General features: G+C 41.7%; 1 protein-coding gene across 1 annotated transcript in view; it reads left to right on the top strand.

Moving 5' to 3' along the window:
* Window positions 1-26,619, top strand: part of LOC122539411 (serine/threonine-protein phosphatase 2A 55 kDa regulatory subunit B gamma isoform) — a 370,044-nt gene extending 343,425 nt beyond the window's left edge. The window contains exon 12 of the transcript XR_015753322.1: window positions 26,477-26,619. The gene's annotated coding sequence lies outside the window, so the exon portion shown is untranslated. The remainder of the gene's footprint in view (window positions 1-26,476) is intronic.
* Window positions 26,620-26,892: the final 273 nt, after the last annotated feature.

Genomic DNA, 26,892 nt, shown 5'->3' with positions numbered 1-26,892 from the left:
GGATATATTTGGTAATGTTAATAACATGTATAAACATATTTGGTTCTGGGTAATGGTTCTGGATTTGGTTCTGGGTAATGAACCAGGCCAGGTGTTAGAATTAGAGGTAGGTGAGCACTTTGGGGACAGTGACCACAATTCGGTGACTTTTACTCTAGTGATGGAGAGGGATAAGTGTGCACTACAGGGCAAGAGTTATAGATGGGGGCAGGGAAATTATGATGCTGTGAGGCATGACTTAGGATGTGTGGCCTGGAAAAGTAAGCTTCAATGCAAGGGTGTAATTGATATGTGGAGCTTGTTCAAGGAGCAACTATTGAGTGTCCTTGATAAGTATGTGCCCGTCAGGCAGGGAGGAAAGGGTCGTGTGAGGGAGCCGTGGTTTAATAAGGAATTGGAATCCCTTGTTAAATGGAAGAGGGCGGCCTATGTAAAGATGAGGCGTGAAGGTTCAATTGGGGCAATTGAGAGTTATAAGGTAGCCAGGAAGGATCTGAAGAGAGAGCTAAGAGCAGCAAGGAGGGGACATGAAAGGTCCTTAGTTGGTAGGATTAGGGAAAACCCTAAGGCTTTCTATAGGTATGTCAGGAATAAAAGAATGACTAGGGTAGGAATAGGTCCAGTCAAGGATAGTAGTGGGAAGTTGCGTGTGGAGGCTGAAGAGATTGGGGAGACACTGAATGAATACTTTTTGTCAGTATTCAATCAGGAACAGGACATTGTTGTCAATGTGAGTACTGAGTCACAATTAAGTCGAATGGATGGCTTTGAGGTATGTAGAGAAGAGGTGTTGGAAATTCTGGAAAGGGTGAAAATAGATAAGTCCCCTGGGCCTGATGGCATTTATCCTAGGATTCTCTGGGAAGCAAGGGAGGAGATTGCAGAGCCATTGGCCTTGATTTTTATGTCCTTGTTGTCTACAGGAGTAGTGCCAGAAGATTGGAGGCTGGCAAATGTGGTTCCCTTGTTCAAGAAGGGGAGTAGCGATAACCCTGGTAACTATAGGCCGGTGAGTCTCACTTCTGTTGTGGGCAAAATCTTAGAGAGAATTGTAAGGGATAGGATTTATGAACATCTGAATAGGAATAATGTGATCAAGGATAGTCAGCATGGTTTTGTGAAGGGCAGGTCGTGCCTCACAAACCTTGTTGAATTCTTTGAGAAGGTGACTAAGGAGGTGGACGAGGGGAAAGCAGTAGATGTGGTGTATATGGATTTTAGTAAGGCGTTTGATAAGGTTCCCCATGGTAGACTACTGCAAAAAATACGGAGGTATGGCATTGAGGGTGAGTTGGAGGTTTGGATTAGGAGTTGGCTGGCTGGAAGAAGACAGAGGGTAGTAGTTGATGGCAAAGGTTCATCTTGGAGTGCCGTCACTAGCGGTGTTCCGCAAGGATCTGTTTTGGGACCATTGCTGTTTGTCATTTCTTTAAATGACCTGGAGGAGGGGTTAGAAGGTTGGGTGAGCAAGTTTGCGGATGATACGAAAGTCGGAGGAGTTGTAGACAGTGAGGAAGGATGTGGCAGGTTACAGCGGGATATAGATAAGCTGCAGAACTGGGCAGAAAGGTGGCAAATGGAGTTCAATGTAGCTAAGTGTGAGGTGATTCACTTTGGTAAGAGTAATAAAAAGATGGGGTACTGGGCTAACGGTCGGATACTTGGTAGTGTGGATGAGCAGAGGGATCTTGGTGTCCATGTACACAAATCTTTGAAAGTTGCCACCCAGGTAAATAGTGTGGTGAAGAAGGCATATGGCGTACTGGCTTTTATTGGTAGAGGAATTGAGTTCCGGAGTACTGAGGTCATGTTGCAGTTGTATAAGACTCTGGTGCGGCCGCATCTGGAGTATTGTGTGCAGTTTTGGTCACCATACTATAGGAAGGATGTGGAGGCACTGGAACCGGTGCAGAGGAGGTTTACCAGGATGTTGCCTGGTATGGCAGAAAGATCGTATGAGGAAAGGCTGAGGCACTTGGGGTTGTTTTCATTGGAGAAAAGAAGGTTTAGGGGTGACTTGATAGAGGTGTATAAGATGATTAGGGGTTTAGATAGGGTCGACAGTGAGGATCTTTTTCCACGTATGGAGTCAGCTATTACAAGGGGGCATAGCTTTAAATTAATGGGGGGTAGGTATAGGACAGATGTTAGGGGTAGGTTCTTTACTCAGCGAGTCGTGAGTTCATGGAATGCCCTACCAGTAGCAGTGGTGGACTCTCCCTCATTATGGGCATTTAAGCGGGCATTGGATAGGCATATGGAGGATAGTGGGCTAGTGTAGGTTAGGTGGGCTTGGATCGGCGCAACATCGAGGGCCGAAGGGCCTGTACTGCGCTGTATTCTTCTATGTTCTATGTTCTATAACTATAAAATTACAACCTCAATAAGTAATAATTAAATAGAATAATACAAAATAACAAGGGAAAACAACCCTGCTCCGAGAGACAGAGGTAAAATAGAATAAGGTAACCACCTTCCCCCACCAACATTAACTGGACCCCTCAGCCTATATAAACCAAGGAGCGGGAGAAAATCGTTAAGTAGGGAACAAATAAATAAATCCCTTTCCCCACCCCCCAAGATAATATTAAACAGTAAGGTAAAAAAAGAAAAGGGGGGGGGATAGAAACCGGAGTGGGGGGAAGGCAAACCAACATCAATTATTTCTTACAATTTATCTAAGAGAGTCCAAAAATTCCTTAGGCTTTTCCGGCGATCCGAAGTTATACACGGATCCTTCATGGTTAAAGCGTAGCGTCGCAGGGTAGCATAAGGAGTACTGAAAATTTAAGTCCCTTAAACATTTCTTTGCCTCATCGAATGCCTTCCTCTTTCGGACCAGAGCTGGGGAAAAGTCCTGGAATAACATGATCTTGGAACCTTTATAGATCATGGCTTGGGGATCTTTTCCAAGATTTCTAGAGGCTTCTAGGAGTATCGGCCTCTCCTTATAGCTCTGCAACCGGAACAGGACTGGGCGGGGATGCTAGTTCGAGCCGGGCCTGCGTATTGCAACCAGGTAGGCCCACACTACCCTCACCTGGCCTGATCCAGCCTCCAGATTTAACAGCTGTGGAAGCCACTGCTCAAGGAACGCTGTAAGCTGGCCTTCCTCTTCCCGTTCGGGAAGGCCCAGCAAACGAATATTTTTTGTGGTTCTCTAAGGTCCGGACTCGCTGTTCGAGAGTCTGGACTTGATCCACGGCCGATTGTGCTGTAGTTTCGGAGGTCGCGGCCTTTAGCTCCGCCCCTCCGACTCGGCGCTCGATTTCCTTAACGTCTCGGTCGTGCTTTTGCAGCGCGGCCAAGAGTGAGTCCCATCAACTTCTGGATTCTTCAATAAAAGCATCGATCTTCGCATCCAGTTTGGATATGATTTCCACAAGGCTCACCACTGTAGGCAAGTCCCCCGGGGCGGCTGCGGACGCCTCTGCTGCAGCTGGAGAGGGTGGGGGAGGGGTTCCTGCCTGCTGAGAGCTGCGGGCTCCCTTCCCTTGAGTCATTTTTACTGAATATTAAATTGTTTAAATTCAATACTAAACAACTAACTAAATTAAACAGCTATTTTAAATGATTTGGTGAGTGGTGGGGGTGGGTGAGCCACTTTGCCAAAGTCTTGGGAGGAGCACTGTAGACTCAGACTTGCTGGGTAGCCGCCATCTTGGATCCCCCAATAACCATTGGTCCATTGCATATTGTTTATTTTATTTGAATTGTAATATTAGGTAAAATGGTCCTGGAAAGGCTAAACCTTCATTTAAGCTATATTAAGTTATGATTCAGACTGTTCAAGTAGAAGAAATAATGAAATGGTTAGTCATGCCATTTTGATATTGACTTTCATGTTACAAATGCTATGCAAAAAGAGAGTATTACAGGTAGAATACTTGCCATAGGTATTGAGAACACGGAATTTGATGCTGAAAATGATGCTGGTTATGATGAGGCCAAGAGAACCCTAAATAATTCTTCCTCCTCAGCAAAATGCAATATAAATATTTATATTTTGTAAGACTGATCAATACAAGAATGATGTGAAGTGACAGTGTTGGATTGGGGAGGAAACAAAGCCTGAAGTCACATGACACCATATAGTCTAACAGGTTTATGATAAATTACAAGTTTTTGTCACTTCACCTGATGAAGGAGCAGTGCTTTCAACACATGTGATTTCAAATAGACCTGTTGTACTATCACCTGGTGTTGCACAACTTCTGGCTAAGAAGAGTGAATATGTAGTTGCTTTCTTAGCACAGTTACATCAACCTGCAGATCAACTTGAACTATATTTATTGAAATCAGCAGGCGTTAGCTCTGTACCATTCATTGTCCAACAAAGGGCAGAAAATGCTGTATATATGATAAACCAAATTATTTATTTGTACTTCAGTCATTAACTTGTTCAAAAACGTATGTGAAACATAAGTGGTCCAAGTCTATCATCGCACAAATTCAGCTAATGAAGACATCAAAATAAGCTGAGTTTCTAAAGGAAAAAGGACTGCAAATCTACATAAGCTGATGCATATTTATTATGAGAGAGGTGTCCATTAATTTATGCATTGGTAACAAACCAATGACAGTACTTTTTCAATGACTGAAATAACTTGGATTGGCAAAATCAAGACACAAACCATGTGTAATCATATTAGGAAAACTGTTTTTAAGCGCAATATCAGCCACTTAAAACCACCAATGATAATGTACATAAAAATAGCGAAATGGCAGACATATGGAAGGATTACTTTGTATCTATGTTTACACCAGAAAATGAGGATAGCATGTTGGACAAATAGTAGCCTAACCTGAGAGGCTTTGAGAAAAACATATATTGACCAGATGTGGAACATGTTATGAGGATGTAGATAGCAGTTTGATACATGGTGGTTCACCCGCCTGTGAGGATCTTTATCATTTCAATTCATTTGGTAATGAAATTAGTTAACCGCTTAAGCACCATTTTCCCCCTCCCCAAAAAAAGACTTGTATAGCATTTTGTGGACCAAAGGGTTTGTTTGTGGTGTATACAGGATACTACTGTTTGAAAGTTTAAGAGAATTTGCTATGGGTAGGTAATCTGTCCTCCACTCCACACACGAAAGGGGAACACCAAGATATTATAAATGTAAGATATCATACATTAATGGTGATCCACACTGACCTGCTTAATATGATGACCCAAAAATTGCTACAGCTCGCCAGCGAAGGGTGACCAGTAAAGACAGATTAGACCAACTGTTCAAAGTTGATGCATTGGTATGCTTATTGCTAGAAGTGGGAGATAGAAACAACGTGGTGCTCTCCATAAGGCATCAGGGATCTGAAGACCAGGCCAGGAAACTGAGTATTTCCTTAATTAAATAATTTAAAGCATGTTCTTCCTGTCCTTAAAGAAAAGTGCCCTGTGTATTAATATATATAGTTTCCAGTATACATATGTTGCTGCACTGCAAACCCTTCCAGTAGTATTGCCCATTTCATCACTCCCCTGAAGTTGCTGTGGCATTTACTCATAAATAAAAACAAGTGATATTGGCCCACTGTTACTTTGTCAACACTTTTTGAGACCATACTATGAGCAGCAATTAATCTATATTATATAGATTAGATTAGATTAGATTACAGTGTGGAAACAGGCCCTTCGGCCCAACAAGTCCACACCGACCCGCCGAAGCGCAACCCACCCATACCCCTACATTTACCCCTTACCTAACACTACGGGCAATTTAGCATGGCCGATTCACCTGACCTGCACATCTTTGGACTGTGGGAGGAAACCGGAGCACCCGGAGGAAACCCACGCAGACACGGGGAGAACGTGCAAACTCCACACAGTCAGTCGCCTGAGTCGGGAATGGAACCCGGGTCTCAGGCGCTGTGAGGCAGCAGTGCTAACCACTGTGCCACCATGCTGCCCATAATGTTCAGTAAGTTTTAATTTGTTCATGGGATGTGGTTGCCCATCCTTTGTTGGCCTGGAGAAGGTAGTGCTGAGATGTTGTCTTGAACCACTGCAGTCTATGTGCTGTAGGTTGACCCACAATGCCATTAAGGAGAGAGTTTCAGGACTCTGCCTCAATAACAATGAAGGACAGCAATATATTGCCAAGTCAGAATGTGTGTAGCTTGGAGTCGAACTTGGAGGCTGTGATGTCTCCATGTGTCTACTGCCCTTTACCTTCTACATGGTAGTCGTCTTGGAACATACTGTCTGAGAAGCCTTGGAGAATTTCTACAGTGCATTTTGTAGATGGTACATGCTACTATTGAACGTTGGTGGAGGAAGGAGTGGATATTGGTGTGGTACCGATCAAGCAGTCTGTTCCCAGTTGGCACAAGCATCTTGAGTGATGTTGGAGCTGCATTCTTCTGAGCTAGAGGGGAGTATTCTTGACATGTGCCTTGTTGATGGTGGACAGGGTTTGGAGATTCAGGAGGTGGTGAATTCAAGATGTGATAGTTAAATTCTTTCTGGTTGGAAATGGTGAATGCATGGTACTTCTCAAACACAAATATTAGTTGCCACTTATCATGTCGATATTGTCCAGATCTTGTTGTATTTGGACATAGACTACTTCAGTATCTGAGGAATCACAAATGGTGCTGAACATTGAACAATTATCAGTAAACATCACCATAGCTGACATTAGGATGGAGGGAATGCCATTAATGAAGCAGCTGAAGATGGTTAGGTCAAGGACACTAACCTGAGGAACTCCTCCAGACATGTCCTGGAGCTGAGATGACTGACCTCCAACAACCACAACCATCTTCCTATAAGCCAGGTATGACTCCAACCAGTGGAGAGAATTTTCCTGATTCCCATTGACTACAGTTTTATTCAGCCTTCTTGATGCCACACTTGGCCTTGAATTAATCATTTGGAACTTGCCCTTGAAACAACGATAAAATTATTCTTAATCTTCCCTTGGACAATGTCCACACAAGATGATAACAGCACAGGATATGTAATCATTAAACTGATAATTGACTGCTTCACTATATCCCAGAGTCCTTGCACCACAGGAAACAAAGAACCAATTTCTGTGTATTCGAGAAACACATCATGGTGTTTGAAGAATTACATTCCAATTTTGACATGCATCCTAATGAATAAAATAATAAGATTATTATTGTGAATGTGATTCAAGTATTAGGAAGCAGTTGTGCTTTTGAGTATTTTATGTCTCTGAAGAGCTTTAAATGGTGCATGTATTAATACATTAAGATCTTAATTATCAGTCAGGGTTTAATTAAGAACAATATGGAAGTTTTTAAAGATAAATAGAAAATACCTTTTTTGAAACTTTTATGGTGGGATCTATCTATCACAACTATAACCTTTCATATGAGATTTTAACAATGCTAAGGGAAAGTGATGGCCAAGTGGTATTATCGCTAGACTATTAATCAGACACTCTGATAATATTCTGGGGCCACAGTTTTGAATCCTGCCACAGCAGATGGTGGAATTTGAATTCAATTTTTAAAAAGTCTGGAATTAATCTACTGATGACCATGAAATCATTGTTGTTTGTCAGAAAAAACCATCTGGTTCACTAATATCCTTTAAGGAAGGAAATTTGCCATCCTCACCCAGTCTGGCCTGCATGTGACTCCAGACTCTCAACCAGACCCATTGCTGAAACTCAATTGTGCTTTGAAAGGGCCTAGCAAACCATTCAGTTCTACCAATCACTACAAAGTCTCAAAGGAATGAAACTGGATGGATCACCTGGTATTGACCAAGGCAACTGAGGAAAAGACAACCCCACAATCAGCCCCGTCGAAGTCCTCTTCACTAAAATCTCTGGGCTAGCACCAAAATTGGCAGAGCTGTCTCACAGACTAGTCAAGCAACAGCCTGACATTGTCTGTGAGGTAGGATTCTGAGAGTCCTAGACACCACCATCACCATCCTGTCTCATCAGCAGAGATGATGGGACAGTGGTATACAAGCAACAGCCAGATGTTGACATACTCACAGAATCATTCATTACAAACTATGTCTCAGACACAACCATCACCATCCCTGGATATGTCCTGACCCACTGCCAGAGGTGGCAGCACAGTGGTATACAGTGGGGAGGGTGTTGCTCAGTGAGTCCTCACCATTGACTCTATTCTCTGTGAAGTCTCATGGCTTCAGGTCAAACATGTGTAAGGAAATCTCCTGTTGATTACTACAAATCCTCCTCCCTCAGCTGATGAATCAGTACTCTGCCATGTTGAACAACTTAGAGGAAGCACTAAAGATGGTAAGGGCACAAAAGGTACTCTGGGTTGGGGATTTCGATATCCACCACCAAGCATGGCTCGACAGCAGTACAACTGATTAAGCTGGATGGGTGCTAAAGGATATCACTGTGAGATTGGGTCTGGGGCAGGTTATGAGGAACCAACAAGAGGGCAATACCTACTTGACCTCATCCTCATCAATCTGCTAGCTGCAGTTGCATCTGTCTATGACAGTATCGCTAAGAGCGAGTACCCCACAGTCCTTGTGGAGACAAATCCTGCCTTCTCGTTGAGAGTACCCCTCATCGTGTTGTGTGGCACTGTCACCATGCTAAGTGGGACAAACTACGAACATATCTAGCAACTCAAGACTGGGCATTCATGAGTTGCTGTGGGCCATCAACAGCAGGTGATACTCCAGCACAATCTGTAACCTCATGGCCTGACATATCCCTCACTCAACCATTACCATCAAGCCAGGGGATCAACCCTGGTTCAGAGGAGAGTGCAGCATCAGACATACCTAAAGATAAGGTATCAACCTGGTGAAGTCCCAAAAAAAGATTATTTGCATGCCAACCAGCATAAGCAGCAACGTTTGGACAGAGCTGAGCGATTCAATATCCAATGGATCACATCTAAGCTCTGCAGTCCTGCCACATCCAGTCGTGAATGACGGTGGATGACTAAACAACTCTGTGGAGGAGGATGCTCCACAAATATCCCCATCCTCAATGATGGAAGAGCCCAGCACATCAGTGCAAAAGGTAAGTCTGAAGCTTTCACAACAATCTTCAGCCTGAAGTGCCAAGTGGATGAACCATTGCGGCCTCCTCCAGTGGTCTTCAGCCAATTTGATTCATTCCACGTGATATCAAGAAACAGTTGGAGGCACTGAATAGTGCAAAGGCTATGGGCCCTGACAACATTCCGGCAATAGTACTGAAGACTTGTGCTCCAAAACTTGTACTTCCCTAGCCAAGCTGTTCCAGTACAGTTACAACACTGGCATCTAGTCAACAATGTGAAGTATATCCTATACATAAAAAGCAGGACAAATCCAACCCAGCCAATTACCGCCTCATCAGTCCACTGTCAATCATCAGTAAAGTGATGGAAGGTGTCATCAACAGTGCTATCCAGCTGCACCTGCTCAGTAATAACCTGATTAGTGACATCCAGTTTGGATTCTGCCAGGTCCACACAGCTCCTGATCTCATTACAGCCTTGGTTCACACAGATACAAGAACTGAATTCCAGCGGTGAGGTAAGAGTGACGGCCCTTGACATCAAGTCTACATTCGACCAAGTGTGGTATCAAGGAGCCCTGGCAAAACTGGAATCTGGGTATTGGAGCAAACTCTCTGGTGGTTAGAGTCACACCTGGCACATCGGCAGATGGCCATGGTTGATGGAGGTCAGCCATCTCAGCTCCAGGCTATCTCTGCAGGAGATCCTCAGGATAGATTCCTAGGCTGAACCATCTTCAGTTGCTTCATCAATGACCTTCTGTCCACTATAAGGTCAGAAGTGGGGATGTTTGAGTATGTTTGCATAAGGTTCATCACCATTTGACCTTGAAGCAGTCTATGTTGAAATGAAACAAGATCTGAACAATATCCAGGCTTGTCCTGACAAGTGGCAAATAAGATTAGCACCACACAAATTCTAGGCAACGACCATCACCAATAAGAGACAATCCAACTACTGCCCCTTGACATTCAATGGTGTTACTATCAGTGAATCCCCCACTATCAACATCCTGGGAGTTATCATTGATCAGAAACTTAACCAACTCACCACATAAATACAGTGGCTACAAGAGCAGGTCAGGGGCTAGGAATATTGCAGCGAGTAACTCCCCTCCTGACTCCCCAAAGCCTGTCCACAAGTCAGGAGTGTGATGGAACACAGCTCACTTGCCTGGATGGATGTAACCCCAACAACACTCAGGTTTGACACCATCCAGGCCAAAGCAGCCCACTTGATTGGCATCGTATCCACAAGCACCCACTCTCTCTACCATTGATGCTCAACAGCAGTAGTGTGTACTATCTACAAGAGACATTGCAGAAATTCACCAAAGATCCTCAGACAGCACCTTCCAAACCCATGACAACTTCCATCTAGAAGACAAGGGCAGCAGATATATGAGAACACCATCACCATTAAGATGCCTCCCCTGAGCCACTCACCCTGACTTGGAAATTTATCCCCATTCCTTCACTGTCACTGGATCCAAATCCTGGAATTACTTCCCTAATGGCATTTTAGGTCAGCCCACAGCAGATGGACTGCAGTGGTTCAAAAAGGCAACTAGATATCGGCAATACAGTAAATGCTGGTCAGCCACTTCCCTCAAAAAAATATGGATTTTTTTTTAAAATTGCTAATAAAGTAGTATTCACTTCAGTGAAAATACTATTAAAATTATGTAAGAAAAATCCAGTGGGGGCAGTTTTAACCTTGGACATTGGGAAAATGATGGAATTGAATTGGCCACTCAATTAACATCTTAGCAATTGCAAGTAAAATCAAATGAGTAATGCAGTCACTAGTCAATCTAGTTAATGCTAACCCTCCATGACCAACCCAAATTGATTTTATAATGTCAAGTGTAAGCACTTATCATTGTATTTTTAAAATGCAGTGGTTTAAATTTGAATACCAATCGACCATACCAAGAATGTTACCTTATATTGGGTAAACTTAAAGATGTGATTCAGTGGGTGGAATTTAATAGCTCTCCTGCTAATGAGTTTGACTGGGGATGATGCAGAGTGGAGCATTCACTGCCTTGCTTCTACTACCTGATTAAGTTTTGAACAGGAAGGCTCTGGATGGCCTTCCTGCCTGAACATTAATGGACTTTAAGTGGGCTCTTAAAGGCTTAATCCAACTACGTTAGTAAATGTTTTCAATCAACCCATTATGACACATCTCTGAAGCAGGTGGGATTTGAACCCAGGCCTCCTTGCAGAGGTAGGGATATAATCAATCAGTATGGTGCAAGAGCCTTCCACCACCACTGGTATTCAAGCCATCTTTCTTGACTCCCCTGTGACCTGACCTCTTCTTTGAAATTGGGTTGCTAATTTCCAGCAGCTACCAACACCTGCAGTGTTGCTGATGGCCATGAATACCTACCAATGTCTGGCTTCTCATGGGCTGGATTTCTGCTTTCAAAGGTATCCCTGATGTTGAGTACTTAGTGCTGGATGGGTACTGGCAGTGGTTCCGTGATGACATCATGAGGCAGTCGCCATTTCTTCATCCATTAGGTGCGGACCTCCTGCAAATATCAAATTCTGCCCAATGTAAGTGGTTCAATGGTTGTTAAAGTGCAGATTAATGCACAAATATTATAAACATTTACAGCCTTATACTTGGACTGAAATTTTAACATCATCTACAAAACCAAAACATGGAATTATTTGTTTATTTTTAAAGTCAATTTTTGTCACATATTTAAATAAATAGATTTGCCTGGATATAGCACCTTTCAAGTTATTTGGACTTCTTAAGCAATTTACAGCTGATTATGTATTTTTGAAATGTTGTCACTGTGGTAATGTAGGAAACAAAGCAATCAATTTCCACATAGCAAACTCCTGCAGAAGTCAATACAATAGTGATAAGTCTGGTTTTATGATGTTGATTGAAATATGAATATAACTCCTTTGATCTTATTCAAAATGATGCCATGAATTCTTTTATGGCTACCCAAGTGACTAGTCAGAGCTTTAGTCTAGTGTCTTACCTGAAAGCGGTATTCTTCTGGTACAGCCCTCCCTCAATACTGGAGTGTCAGCTTTTGTTGTGCTCAAGATTTGATAAGAGATTGAAACACACAACCTTTTAATATAGAGATGAGCCTGTGACCAAATGAACCACAGTTAATATGATGATAATAAGAGGGGAAATAACATACTTCAAAGGGTGAATTTTAATCTGGGTGCAGAGCTGTGCTTTGGGGCACAGGTGGCAACACTTGCTTTCACTTTTTTTCATTTCTTCTTCATATTTTCCTCTAAATTGTCAGCGGGTCACCAATGCTTAATGTGCAAAAGCACACCTCCACCTCTCAGAGATAGAATCCTCTGTTTTAAAGGTGGCAGAGACCAAAAGCAGACCTCCTCCCACATACCACTTTCATTATAGTGCTGAGTAATTTTGGAAACCTGTTAACAGCACACCAGATTTGAGAATTTATGAAGAAAACTGAGAGCCTGCTACAGACTCAGACATTCTAAAAGATAAAATGTAACTTCAAACAACACTATATAGTTGCAATGATTCATCATGGGGATTTACTCTTTAAAGGTAAGTTGTTTATAATGCTGACCAACTTTGGGTATTTGTGCTTTGGGCGAGACAGTGCCTTTCCAGAAAGTGCCATCTTGCAGAGAAAAAAAATGTTATAACATGTCCTGTCAGTTGGTCCTGTCATTTTTTTTCTACTGTGGTTTTAATAGCTCTGGCAAATTTAAAAAAAAATCTTACTTGTATACAAATGTAAAATTAAGGGAGCTATTTGGTAGTTTTAATTTGCTCCTCCATTCAATAAAATAATGATGATACATTGGTTGATTGACCACCCCCACCTTTCCTGCTAGATAATTTTTTGAACAGCTGTGATGATTCTGAATGCTTTTCTATGTCTCAAGTGCTAAGTTCCATCACAGTAAATGCACCATTTATCTGAGAAGAAATGACTGTTTTAATAAGATTTTTCTTTTGATATGATTTCTGAATTCTCGACACAAGCTAAAGTACTGCAAGCATTAAAAGTGTACTTTTACATGGCAAAATACACTTTCTTTTTCACCAGCCATGACAATAGAGACATTTAGAGTCATAGAGATGTACAACACGGAAACAGACCCTTTAGTCCAACTCATCCATGTCAACCAGAGATCCTAACTTGATGCAGTTTGCCATTTGCCAGTACTTGGCCCATATCCCTCCAAACCCTTACTATTCATATAGCCATCCAGATGCCTTTTAAATGTTGTAATTATACCAGCCTCCTCCACTTCCACTGGCATCTCTTTCCATACACGCACCACCCTATGTGTGGAAAAAGTTGCCTCTTATATCTTTTCCCTCTCGCCCTAAACCTATGCCCGCTAGTTCTGAAAACTCCCACCCCAGGGAAAAGACCTTGTCTATTTATCCTATCTATGCCCTTCATGATTTTATAAATCTTTGTAAGGTCACCCCTCAGCCTCCAGTGCTGCAGGGAAAACAGACCCGGCCTATTCAGCTTCTCCCTGTAGCTCAAATCCTCCAACCCTGGCAACATCCTTGTAAATCTTTTGTTACTCATTGGTGAGAAATGTTTTGCTCTAGGAATGTAAACTACTTTCCATTTTATATTTCATAGCTCCTTAGGTAGTGCGTATTGGGTGAGGCTTGGGGTGAAGCTTTATACCAGCTCCCAGAAGAGTTTAATGTGTTGAACAAGAGTCATCTTACTGGTTTGCCTGCACATCTTTATGTATTCTAGCCTGGATTGCAAACTGCACTCTCTTTGAGAAAAGACCAAAGCATGGGTCATTTCTGCAGTTTACAAGCTAAACAACTGTGTGAGAGACTGAATTTTCCTGTGCTCAGAAGAAGGTCTGATACCAAATGTTCTTAAAATAGTTCTTAAAATAGTTAAGCTGAGGACAGCTAGAAATTAATGATGGATCCACCAATTTACTAATATCAGCCCATACGCCTGGAAGGAAATACAAACAGCAATTATTAATAGGCAATCAAATCAGTAGGGAATGCAGTGAATCTAATGGAGTTATGGCAGCTAAAGAGTTTTTGAAGAAATAAATCATCAATACCTTCCAAGCTAACTGCTGCTACCTGATGATGTAATCATGATTGCTCAAGAAGCATATTCCATTAACTTAATTTAATTGCATTTTATTTATCTTAGTGTTACTTTCCTTTTTAAGATATTTCCAGCTTCATCTTATCTTTGTGCGGAAAGCTTAATTTTCTCTGTCAATGTTTCATTCTGCAGTGGGTCAGTTTTTAGAGGTGAAATTGACTTAGTCCAATCACTAACAGTTCACTGTGTCATCTCATGGACACACTGAAAGCTAGTGAGAATGGTTCCTATTGCAGCTGCTCAAATGTCAATTGGGGAGGACAGTTGCACACACTACCTTCTGCATGGGATGCTAATGGCTTATCACAAATACTGTCAGACTACCCACTGAGATTTTATTGTCAAATTCATACTTCTGCCTTGGGGAGAAACATATATTCTAAGCCTACTGTAGAGTTAAATAATTCTTTGTGGTTCCTGTGATGAAACATAGTCTCATTCTTTAGCACAGTCCACCACCTACTGTCGAGCTTCTTGCAGCATACAGCACATGTTATTGTGGATTCAAACTGACAAATGAAGTATCACCAATAACTGTCCCAACCATTGCATGTTTTCAGTGATAAGGTTGTGATAAGGTCTTCAGATGTAGGGCTCGTATTCAGAATAAAAGGATGTTTAAGTTCCCTTTCTTGTTTTTTTTTATGTCAGGTTTTTAATGTCCTTGTCCTGGGTATGGAACCAGCCCTCCGTTTTCATCCTCCTCTTTAGTAAATCACCCAACTGATGATTATTGTATAAGCTTAGGTGATGTAAACTCACAAATTGAGTTTGATGCTGTCCTAAAAGGAGACTGTGCAATGCACTTTGAACACTGCAGAATAGAGTTCATGTACAAGCACTGTGGATGATTGGGGCAGCACGGTGGCTCAGTGGTTAGCACTGCTGCCTCACAGTGCCAGGGACCCAGGTTCGATTCCAGCCTTGGGTGACTGTCTGTGTGGAGTTTGCACATTCTCCCTGTGCCTGTGTGGGTTTGCTTCAGGTGCTTTGGTTTTCTCCCACAATCCAAAGATGTGCAAGTTAGGTGAATTGCTTATGCAAAATTGCCCATAGTGTTCAGGGGTGCGTAGGTTAGGTGCATTAGTCGGGGTAAATATAGGGTAGGGCGTGGGTCTGGGTGGGACTTATTCGGAGGGTAGGTGTGGACTTGTTGGACCGAATGGCTTGCTTCCACGCTGTAAGCATTCTATGAAATGCTTACAGGTGCAGAAAAAAAGGCTTACATTAATAGAGTACATTTCTTCACCACAAACCATCTCAGTGCTTGGAGTGAAGTCTCTATTTTCAGCACAGTGAATTCCCACAAATAGCAATGTGAGAATGACCAGATGATTTATGAATATGATACTGATTGAGAGACACAATATTGGACTAGAAGAGCCAGAAAGGTCTTTTGTAGAATTCCTTCCAGTACCATCTGGTTGAGATCAGTTAATTCAGCCAAACCAGTGATTGATTTGTCCCTCTGGGATAAATAGGATTTGCTGTATTCTGTCACTCCGTTACTTCAATTTATTAGCACAGTTGCTCTCGCCTTTTTTGTGCCCTTTGACTACCCAACATTATGTCCTGCTGTGCTTCAAGATTGAACACTAATGTCTTGTTTGATCCTCAGCTCCTTTGTCAGCTGGATAGGGTGCTGGCTGAAGTCTGCCACCACTGGCTACTGGGCTTAAGCTACTGATTTCCAGAGAGCGACGTTGTACTGTATTCTATCTGTTCTTATGTATAGTTCAATGTTACATGCTCCATTTTCTGCTCTTGACTAAAGTTTCAATTTCTTGCTAAGCTTACTCATTTTGATTCCTATCACATTATGGTTTCATAGAATCCCTACAGTGTGGCAGTAGGACATTCAGCCGATTGAGTCCACACTGACCCTCTGAAGAGCGTCCTACCCAGACCCATCCCCATGCCCTATCCCTGTAACCCTGTATTTCCCATGGCTAATTTACCTAGCCTGCACATCTTTGGACTGTGGGAGGAAACTGGAACACCTGGAGGAAACCTACACAGACACGGAGAGAATGTGCAAACTCCACACAGTTGCCTAAGTGTGGAATTGAACCCTTGTCCCCAGCGCTGTAAGGCAGCAGTGCTAACCGCTGAGTCACCGTTTCTGATCCCTTTCTGCAGAATTCTGACATTTTACTGCTTTCCACTTAATTCCTGTGATAACTGATCAAACTTACCTTTATGTACTCCTCCATTGGTCTGGGTTGGCCAGATTCTGTTGCTGCTGCTCCCAGTATTGTTTACTTCATCTCCAAATGAAACTTTTGTCATTTACACTGTCATCTGAAAGTTCTGTCATCTGCACTGATACATGGGTTTTATTGTTCACTGTCACCTGGCTTCCTGGGATTCACTGCATTTGGTTCTTGAGTTTTTCTCTCATTATTTCTCAGGCATACTTTACTAACACAACTCAATTCCACTAGCACAAGCCTTGTTGAAACTTTAATTTTGCATTGGACAACTTTGAGCAGCATTTTCATTGGTAATCTATTTCTCAAACGGTCCTGAATTCATTCATTCTGTTCACTGTCCCCAAAACTGTGCACTCAGTGATTGATATTCTAAGCTGACTGCACTTTATTTATACATCAACCATCCCACCAAACTTTCCCTTTGGCCTCTCTCGTTGTCTCCTCTCCTCTTTTATTATCCACTCCACTTCTCATCGCCTAGCTTAGCAGAACGTTTATGTAACCCACATCCTGTATCTATTTTCCTGAGATAGCCACTGAGAATAAATGTGGGTTTCTCCAGGAATTTGAGTTGATGGAAGCAATGATTTGGAATTTGGGAGGAGTGGGGGAGTCAGTATTCAAAGGGAATAAGAAATGGGTGGAAATTGTCGCAAGAGGTGTTGACTCAGGTCCACAATGAAAGGAAAAATATGTACGTCAATGGACACAGAATGAGTTTTATTTGCATGGAAAGGTTTTGGAGAGACATGTCCCTATAAAATCTACAAGATTCTCCACTTAAACACAGAAGTGAAATATATTAGTAATGTAATGAGAGAAAAACTAAAATAAAAGCAGTGAATCCCAGGAGATAAGGATATAGTGACAGGTGAAGACCAAATCTAACATCTTCACGCCTCTCCCCTGCTACAATGTCTGTATTCTGGCACCAGGTCTGATCGTGCTCTCAGGAGAAAGGGAGGGCTGGAGATCAGAGTCGAGAGTGTGGTGCTGGAAAAGCACAGCAGGTCAGGCAGTATCCAAGGAGCAGGAGAATCGACGTTTCAGGCAGGAGCCCTTCCAGATGAATGGCTCTCGCTCAAAACGTTGATTCTCCTGCTCCTCGGATGCTGCCTGACCTGCTGTGCTGATCATGCTGTCAGACTGCTGTCTCTAATAGCACCAGACAACACTCAACCCCTCTTTCCTATATGACCTAGATCAGATTTTCAGAAACAAATCTTTTCCATTTAATTCCTACCTATTTACACCCCCCATAGTATTATGCACCTCCACCTGCAACCAACCACCCCATCCATTTCACCCCCATTACATCCAGACTGGATTATTCCTCTGTTTGAATGACCACCTTTCACTCTCCACAGGCTTCAACTCATCTAAAACTCTATTGTTCATATCCAGTTTTGTTCACAATCAATCCTGCTTGCTCAATTACAATACATCAGTTACAATTAACCATTAACATAGAACATAGAAAGTTACAGCGCAGTACAGGACCTTTGGCCCCCTCTGTTGCGCCAACCTGTGAAATTAATCTGATGTCCACCTAACCTACACTGTTCCATTAATATCCATATGGACATCCAATGGCCACTTAAATGCCCTTAATGTCAGCAAGTCTACTATTGTTGCGGGCAGGCCATTCCATGCCCCTACTACTGAGTAAAGAAACTACACCTGATACCAGTCCTAAATCTATCACTCCTCAATTTAAAGCTACGTCCCCTCGTGTTAGTCTTCCCTAGCTGAGGAAAAAGGTTCTCACTGTTCACCCTATCTAACCCTCTGATTATCTTATACATCTCTCAACCTTCTTCTCTCCAACGAAAACAGCCTGAGTTCCCTCAGCCTTTCCTCGTAAGACCTTCCTTCTTATATCCTAGTAAATCTCCTCTGAACCCTTTCCAAAACTTCCACATCCTTCCTATAATGCGGTGACCAGAACTGCGCACAATACTCCAGGTGCGGCCTTACCAGTGTCTTGTATAGCTGAAGCATGACCTCATAGCTCTGAAACACTATCCCCCCTACCAATAAATGCCAACACACCATATGCCTTCTTAATAACCCTATCAACCTGGGTGACAACTTTCAGGGATTTATGCACCTGGACACTGAGATCTCTCTGTTCATCTACACTGCCAAGAATTTTACCATTAGCCCAGTACTCTGCATTTCTGTTACTTCTTTCAAAGTGAACTACCTCACACCTTTCTGCATTAAACTCCATTTGCCACTTCTCAGCCCAGCTCTGCATCTTATCTATGCCGTTCTGTAACCCACAACATCCTTTGGTAGTATTCACAACTCTGCCTACCTAAGTGTGAACCGCAGATTTTATAACCCATCCCTCAACCCCACATCCAGATCACTTATAAAAATGACAAACAGTAGGGGCCCAAAAACGGAACCTTGCAGCACACCACTGGTAACTGAGCTCCAGGATGAACATTTCCCAGCAACCGCCACCCTCTGTTTTCTTTCAGCTAATCTATTTCTGATCCAAACCGTTAAATCACCTTCAATTTCACCTTCTCAAAGAATTCAATAAGATTAGTGAGGCACGACCTATCCTTCACAAAACAGTGTTGACTATCCCTAATCAAATTATTCCTTTCCAAATGATCATAAATCCTATCTCTTATAACCTTTTCCAACACTTTACCGCAACCGAAGGAAGGCTCACTGGCCTACAATTACAAGGGTTGTCCTGTTTCCCCTTCTTAAACAAGGGAACAACATTTGCTATCCTACAGTCTTCTGGCTCTACTGTCGACAATGATAACATAAAGATCAAAGCCAAAGGCTCTGCAATCTCCTCCCTGGCTTCCCAGAGAATGAGAGGATAAATCCCATCTGGCCAAGGGGTCTTACCTATTTTCAGATCTTCCAAAATTGTTAAAACTTCCTCTTTGTCAACCGCAATCCCATCTAATATAGTAGCGTGTATTTTCATATTCTCACTAACATTGCCCTTTTCCAATGTGAATACTGACAAAAAGTATTCATTAAGTGCTTCTATGTCCTCAGATTCCACACACAACTTTCCACTATTATCTTTGATTGGTCCTCATCATACTCTAGTTATTCTTTTATTCCTGATATACCTAAAGAAGGCCTTAGGGATTTCCTTGATCCTCTCTGCCATCAACTTCTCATGTCCACTCCGGGCTCTTCTTAGCCCGCTTTAGATCTTTTCTAGCTAACTTATAACTCTCAAGCCCCCTAACTGAGCCTTCATGCCACATCCTCACATAAGTCGCCTTATTTCTCTTGACAAGAGCTTCAACTTCTTTAGTAAAGCATGACTCCCTCTCTCGACAACTACGTCACTGCCTGATAGATAGCTACTTATCGAGGACCTGCAGTAGCTGTTCCTTGAAAAAGCATCATGTTTCAAGAGTGCCCATTCCCTGCTGTTTCCTTCCCCATCCTATTTATCCAAAATCTCGCCTAATCACATCATAATTGCCTTTCTCCCAGTTATACGTCTTTTCCTGCAGTATGTACCTATCCCTTTTCATTCTTTCATTCAAATTCAAATTGCTTTGTAATCATGCCTCTAACCTTTGGTCCTCAGAGGTTTACAATGTCCCCTTTAAAATGTGATTATTGTGCCACTTGTGTTTCCAGTGTGTGATTTGTTTAATTTTTTTGCACAAGATTTCTTTCGTAAAGATGGTAACCATTTATTTTTCTGTATTTTTGACTGAAATGGAAAAAGGATTTTTAAAACTAAAGGGTTGTGGAAGGACTTGCTGCACGTTTTGAAGCAAACTACTAGCACTTATTCTAAGTACTGTTTATACTGTTGCTTATTTACCAGTGGGAAAGGTTTAGTCGCAGATGACCTGCACCAAGGGATAGGTGTATGGTGAAATTTGATAGCTGAACAGTTTGTGGGTGAGAATGATATAGACAGAAATCTTTGGATTCCTAGAAAGGGAGATTGTGTCCTTTTCTCTGCAGTAGAAAAAAAACCAAAGCCTGAAGAAAGTCAATTAATTTTACCTCATCGGTTGTTATAAGCTGTTACAAATGAGTTAAGACACATTGTAAGTTGTGATCCAATTGTTCTGTCCCTCTTTGCAAGCATGTGAGCACCTGGAGAAGGGAGATTCAGAAGCAACAAGTCCCGTTGAGCCGAACAGATTATCTTCCTGGTTTTTCAAAATATAAAGAACTGCAAATAAATATCTGAAACAAAAAAAACCCAGAAATTGCTGCAGAAACTGAGGAGGTTTGGTAGCATCCATGGAGAGAAAGCAGAGTTAATATTATGAGGTCGGTGATCCTTCTTCAAAATGGAGAGTAGCTCAGAAAAGGTGGTACTTATGCTGTTGATGGGGTTGGGATCAGGGTTGGGGGGAGGAAATGAGTGGATAGATAGAGCTGGAGCCCAGAGAGAAAGAAAGACTGGGGCAAAAGAATGGCTGAAAAAGCTGATGATGAGGAACATGTGTCGATGAAAATGGGTTAGCTGTGCTGAAGGTATCTCATATCATAACAGGGCCTGGAGTGTGGAAGTGGGTAAAGAAAAACGGAAGGAGGTATTCAGGCACTAAAATTATTGAAAGTGATATTGAGTCCTGAAGGCTGCTGGGTCCCCAAACAGAAGATGAAATGCTGTTCTTCCAGCTTCCGCTGAGCCTTAATGGAGCATTTCAGTCAACCTGAGTGGTGTGGCAATTAATTGGAAGCTTAGGGTCTTTTTTTTTGTCAGTGTCTGCCCACACGAGTAGGGGAAGTTTTGTAAGGGGGTTTTAACATTTTAATTGGAAGAATTAACATTGATCGTTCACAATTATTTATCTGCAGCAAGAATATATATTTGTAATCAATAATAGTTCTTGTTAAGTACAGAAATCTAGTCCATTCTTTCTGTCAAACTGGATTAAAAAGAAACTGATAAATTGGGGAATTTTTCATATTTCTGTAAAATCAGTAAGTTTTGTGATGACACTGGAATTAACAGGGCCTGATTTCCAGCGTACTATCCCAGTGAGCTTGTGAGACACTCAGTTAGGACACATGCTACACCATACCTTCTTACCTAGTGTGCAGCTTTGTGGGACTTTGGCAGCCTTCCATTTCAGGAGGCAATGTGTTTGTACTCAACTCTGTTTAATCATTACCTGATGTGGCTGAAGACACCCACCCTTGGACAGGAGTTTCTGTTTGCTGTAGATGAAGACAGTGGGTTGAAAAGTTGCCTCGTCTTGTCTTGTCTCGTCTCGTCTTGTCTCTTCTCCAGTTGTTTGTGTTAACGTCTCACTTCCAGCTGTCCTTGCATATTATAAGGTGGATATGTTCAATAGTTTGACATCCAGTAACCATTTCACTGTACAGAAGGTTTTTGGTAAACAGCCCTCATTCATCTGATAAAAATGGCTGAGCCAGCAAAAGCATTAGTGGCTTAGCAATGCAGGTTTACTGATTGACAGTATACGTGCACAGTGACTCTGTGTATCTCAGCCAGGTAAGGCTAAATTGTTTTCTTTAAATGTTGGAAAGTAGATATCTCCAGAAAGCAACTGAAGGCATATGATAATAGCAGAGGAAAGAATATGCAGAAAGGATGTCGGTGTTCAAACACAACTCTCTCTTATACCCCGTTGCAGGCCACCTCTTCACAACTGCCCTTAAACCATTGAGCAGCTTCGGTGGGCAGCCAATTTTGTCCAGCAGCTTAGATAGATCGCCTCTGCTCAAACCATTTGATGTCTTGGTGAGATCAATGAAAGTAGTATACAGTGGATTCTTTATTCTCCATGCAGCAACTGAACATTGGAAAACCCACAATCATAAAAGCACATTATGAAATGGAATAAATCTGCCGTCAACATCAAAGGGAAAAAACATAATTGCCATGATGCTTGGCAGGGGAATGGTAACAGATAATATGATCGCTGCTATCACACTTGTTCTTGAACAAGGACTGAGTCATTAAATTAGGCATATCACAAGGCACTATGCCCTGCCTTGAGCAGCTGTATTTATGCTGATGATGCTGGGGTGCCAGTTTATTTCGGTTTGATGAGTTCAGGTAGACTAGCATCAACACCTGGAGTTTTGCCAAAAGTAAGGGAGTCAATAACTTTGCTCATGTCTTTCAGCTATTCCATGACAGTCAAACTCTGTAAATTTAAGGTCATCATGTCCTCCCTCGGGTACAAGATAATGTTTCACTCAAAAGAAAAAAAAAATGCCAGATGCAACTCAACAGATCTGGCAGCATCTATGGACAAGGCAGCAGAGTTAGTGTTTTGAGTCTGCTATGACTTCTATAGAGCTGAAAAAGTTTTAAAAATGGCGGTTTTAATGCCGTTGACTGTCATGGTGGGTTGGGGAACAGGAACGAGTGGGACTATGAGGGTGTTCACAGCAAAAGACAAAGGGAATGTGAATGGAGGTGAAGCAGTGGTAAAGGTGCAAATTAGGCATAAATGAAGGTTCTGCTTTGCTGAGAGAAAAGTCAACAAGATAAAGCTGGGGGAAATGTGGGGAATGCAATAAAATGAAGGATAGAGGTCATGCTTTGAAGTTGTGGAACTCTTAAGTCTAAAGAAGTCATACCAGTTTCAATGGGTCTGGCAGCATCTGTGAAGAGAAATCAAAGTTAATGTTTCTGGTCTGGTGACCCTTCCTCAGACTTTGATTTCTCTGCAGAGATGCTGCCAGACCTGCTGATCTTTTCCAGCAACTTCTGTTATAGAGTCATAGTCATAGAGATATACAGCATGGAAACAGACCCTTCAGTCCAACTTGTCCATGCTGACCAGATATCCCAACCCAATCTAGTCCCACCTACCAACACCTGGCCCATATCCCTGAAAATTCTGTTCTTGTTTCTGATTTACAGTGTCCACAGTTCTTACAGTTTTTATACCAGTTTCAATGTTAACTTTGCACATTTTTATTGTTTTGTATTTATTAAAACAGTAAATCTACTGGGAGACCAGTTCAAAATTTGTGGCTGACTGGGCGTTAGCCTCTTGTTCTGTTGACTGATGTTATTTTTCTGTTTTCCTCCTGTTGTGTTCTTGGCTGGTAAGTGTTATTGCTTATTGAACTTGCTAGCCACTACCCCTGTAATATGGTCATTGTCTCCTCTGAACTCTAATTGTCTCACCAATGCATTAACCAGTACCGATTCTTAAGGATGATGGTCACCTCACTGATGTCACTTCCTATATCCTCACTGATTCCAGAAAACATCAGTAATGTGTGAACATCCTTTCTTGAAAGGGTTCAGAATGATTTACAAAGATGATGCCAGGACTGCAAGGTTTGAGCTTCAGGGATAGGCTGAGGAGACTGGGCCTTTTTACCCCTGCAGTGTCAGAGGTTGAGGGGTGACCTTATAAAGGTTTGTAAAATCATGAGAGGCAGAGAAAGGTGAATAGCCGAGATGTTTTTCCCCCAGATTAGGGGAATCCAAAACTAGAGGGCATAGTTTTAAGGTGAGAGGCAGTGTTTTCACGCAGAGGGTGCTGCATATATGGAGTGAGTAGCCAAAGGAGTTGGTGGAGGTGGATACAATTACGGCATTTAAAAGGCATCTGGATGAGTACATGAATCGGAAGGGTTTGGAGGGATATGGAGATAGTGAGGACTGCAGGCTGGAGAGTCAGAGTCCCTCTCCCCAGTTCTGATGAAGGGTCTGGCCCGAGACATCGACTCTCCTGCTGCTCAGATGCTGCCTGACTTCCTGTGTTTTTTCCAGTGGTACACTTTATCGATTTAGAGGGAGATGGGCCAAATACTGGAAAATAGAACCAAATTAGTTCAGGTTATCTGGTTAGAACGGATGAATTGGACTGAGGGGTCTGTTTCCGTAATGTATAACTCTGTGACTCTTAAAGCTTTTCACTCTTCATTTATTAAGCTTACAGATTACCACTGGGACCCTTGTTCTGCAGTGGTAGTGTCCCTACCTCTGGAACAGAGGACGTGGGTTCAAGTTCTGACTTGCACAAGAGGTATGTCATAATATCCCTGAACAGATTGATGAGAAAATATAAGATTGATCAATCTAAAATAATTACTACTTTGTATAAGTTTAGAGCATATGTAGTGTCAGATTGGAATGAGTGCTATTATCCCATACTCCTAATTGGGGGAATAGGGTGATGTGGTGTCACATTACCAAGAATCAAACCTTGCCACTATGCTAAATATGTACAGCCTAGGTTGTACAAGATATCATTAGATAAAACTGATTACAGAACTAAATTCTAATATAATGCATTATAGGTCTACATAGGTCTGGTAGATACATTAAAAAAGATTTCTTCCTTAAAGCAGAAGTTTGAAAAAAAACTAGGTCAACATGAAACCAAAGCTGTTTTGTTTCAAAATACTATGGCAGTTGAAGCTCTGAAATAAAAATAGAAAGTGCAGAAGAACAGATTTGGCAGCATCTGTGGAGAGACTGATAAAATTAACATTACCAGCCTGATGACTCTTTAGTATATTCACGAACATTTATCCGTCACAGTATTGGCTTATTTTGATCTGAGACAATGTGCTACACTAAAAAATCCTTCACTCCTGAACTTTCCCTTGTCCCAGTCCAAGGAATTTGGTAGCATCTTATGCACTTTCTAAATTTAGTAGATCCAGCATGTTTGTCACTGATGTGCTAATCCACAGCATCATAGTGACTCCACACTGCATGATAATGTTGCAATGAGAATTCACAAGCCTCAGACTTCCATTTTGCAAACTTTGAGAGCTTCTGTCTCCAACACACTTTACTGAAACAGAGAATTGTATTGCTGGCCTGGACTGAGCTAATGATAGCAGTGTGATGTAAAGTAGTGGGTGAATGTGAGTAAGTTGACTGCTTCTCTAGTCCAACAGAGGGAAGAAATACAAAAAAAAAGTGAGAAAAACAGTTATTGTCCCTTAGAATTATAAAATCTCTCAAATAACACAATGTAATGGATTCAGAAATTATGTTCTATGCTAGTTTTAACAGGATATATAAGAATACACTGTTGGTATGTGTGACTAATGTTGCAATGTATTTTACTACTCTAAATCAAAAGCTATTCATGTGGCAATGTCAAGTATTATGCTGCCATCTTGTGGCTGAAGGTTTGATCTGTGATTCAGTAGAGCCTGACAGAATGAAAAAGGGAAGACTTCAATATTGATAAATGCAATATATGTTTAAAAGATAGCATTAAACAAAACAAATTTTCAAGTTCCCAAAATGTACTTCTCGTTTCAGTTTTGTAAATAGCTTGGATTTTCAACTTCTCAATGGTTACCTTAAGAACAAGTTTGAAAATTGGAAGAACATATTCTAGATTTGTTTAAATAGTAGGGAAGAAGTTAAAGTTATCCATTAGAATAGATTCAAATAATAATAGTTAATACGTATTTGCACTTCCATAAATTTTGCTGTAAAATGTAAATGTGATGTCAGACTGCTTTGATGTTCTGGATTAGTGGTGCTGGAAGAGCACAGCAGTTCAGGCAGCATCCAAGGAGCTTCGAAATCGACGTTTCGAAGCTCCTTGGATGCTGCCTGAACTGCTGTGCTCTTCCAGCACCACTAATCCAGAATCTGGTTTCCAGCATCTGCAGTCATTGTTTTTACCAGACTGCTTCCATGGTATGGGAGTATCTTCAATTACTGTAGTTGCAGTAACTTTAATGTATGATGATGTATTATGTTGAATATAAGACTCAAAGTAAATTAAGAACAGCTCATAAAAGTTTATCTTGCACAAAATTGAAAAAAAACTGGCTTAACTGCCCATTGGAGAACAAACCCCAAATCTTTGGAATAACTGAGATGATCAGGCATTACTTAGAGGGCGTGACTCTCTGGAATTGTCTCTTACAGGAAGCTGTAGATTTTCAATCATTGAATATATTCAAGGCAGAGGGTCAATAAATTTTTGGGCACTGAGTATAGTGGCAGATTAATGTCACGGCTGAATGATCTACCCTTCCTTTATTTTTATATGTAAAACGTCCATACCTCCCCAGGTCACATCTTTGTAGCAAATTGACCACATATTTGGAAGTATCCTCTGCCATTTCAGGAAATCAGTTGAAATTCTGCTGCTGGTCCAGTTCCAAATTAGAGCTAACTTTGTATATTGTTTTCTTTCAGGACAACTCAGCTCCATGGCTACCTGCAATGGAATGGCTGGTGAAGATCCAAGATTCCAATACAATTATGTGACTTAATCCAACAGTAATCAATGAAATGTCTCCTTCCTCAGGGTTTGATTAATTTTATTGATATGTTAAATAACCTCTTTCTTCCCAACTATCATTTTACTTATTCCATTTGCAGTCTGAGGTAGACAACCAACAGCTTAAAAATCTGAGAATGCTGGTCTTGATTCAAGCATCAAATGGACCGTAATTGCTTTTAGGTTATTTTCTTTTATTGATGGGCAACATGGGGGATGGAAATGAGGCCTGACAAATGGAGGCTTAAATCTAGAAATTTGGGCCCCATAGTACCCAATTTTGCAGAACTAATTTGTTCAGCTGCTACTCTGGCAAGAATAATGTTGCCTG

This window comes from Chiloscyllium plagiosum, unplaced genomic scaffold, assembly GCF_037043375.1.
Source record: "Chiloscyllium plagiosum isolate Xiang-an unplaced genomic scaffold, Cpla_swu_hap1 HiC_scaffold_36, whole genome shotgun sequence".
Taxonomy (NCBI): Eukaryota; Metazoa; Chordata; class Chondrichthyes; order Orectolobiformes; family Hemiscylliidae; genus Chiloscyllium; species Chiloscyllium plagiosum.
The sequence above is the reverse complement of the archived record's forward strand: the minus strand, read 5'-3'. Positions and strand labels throughout refer to the sequence as shown.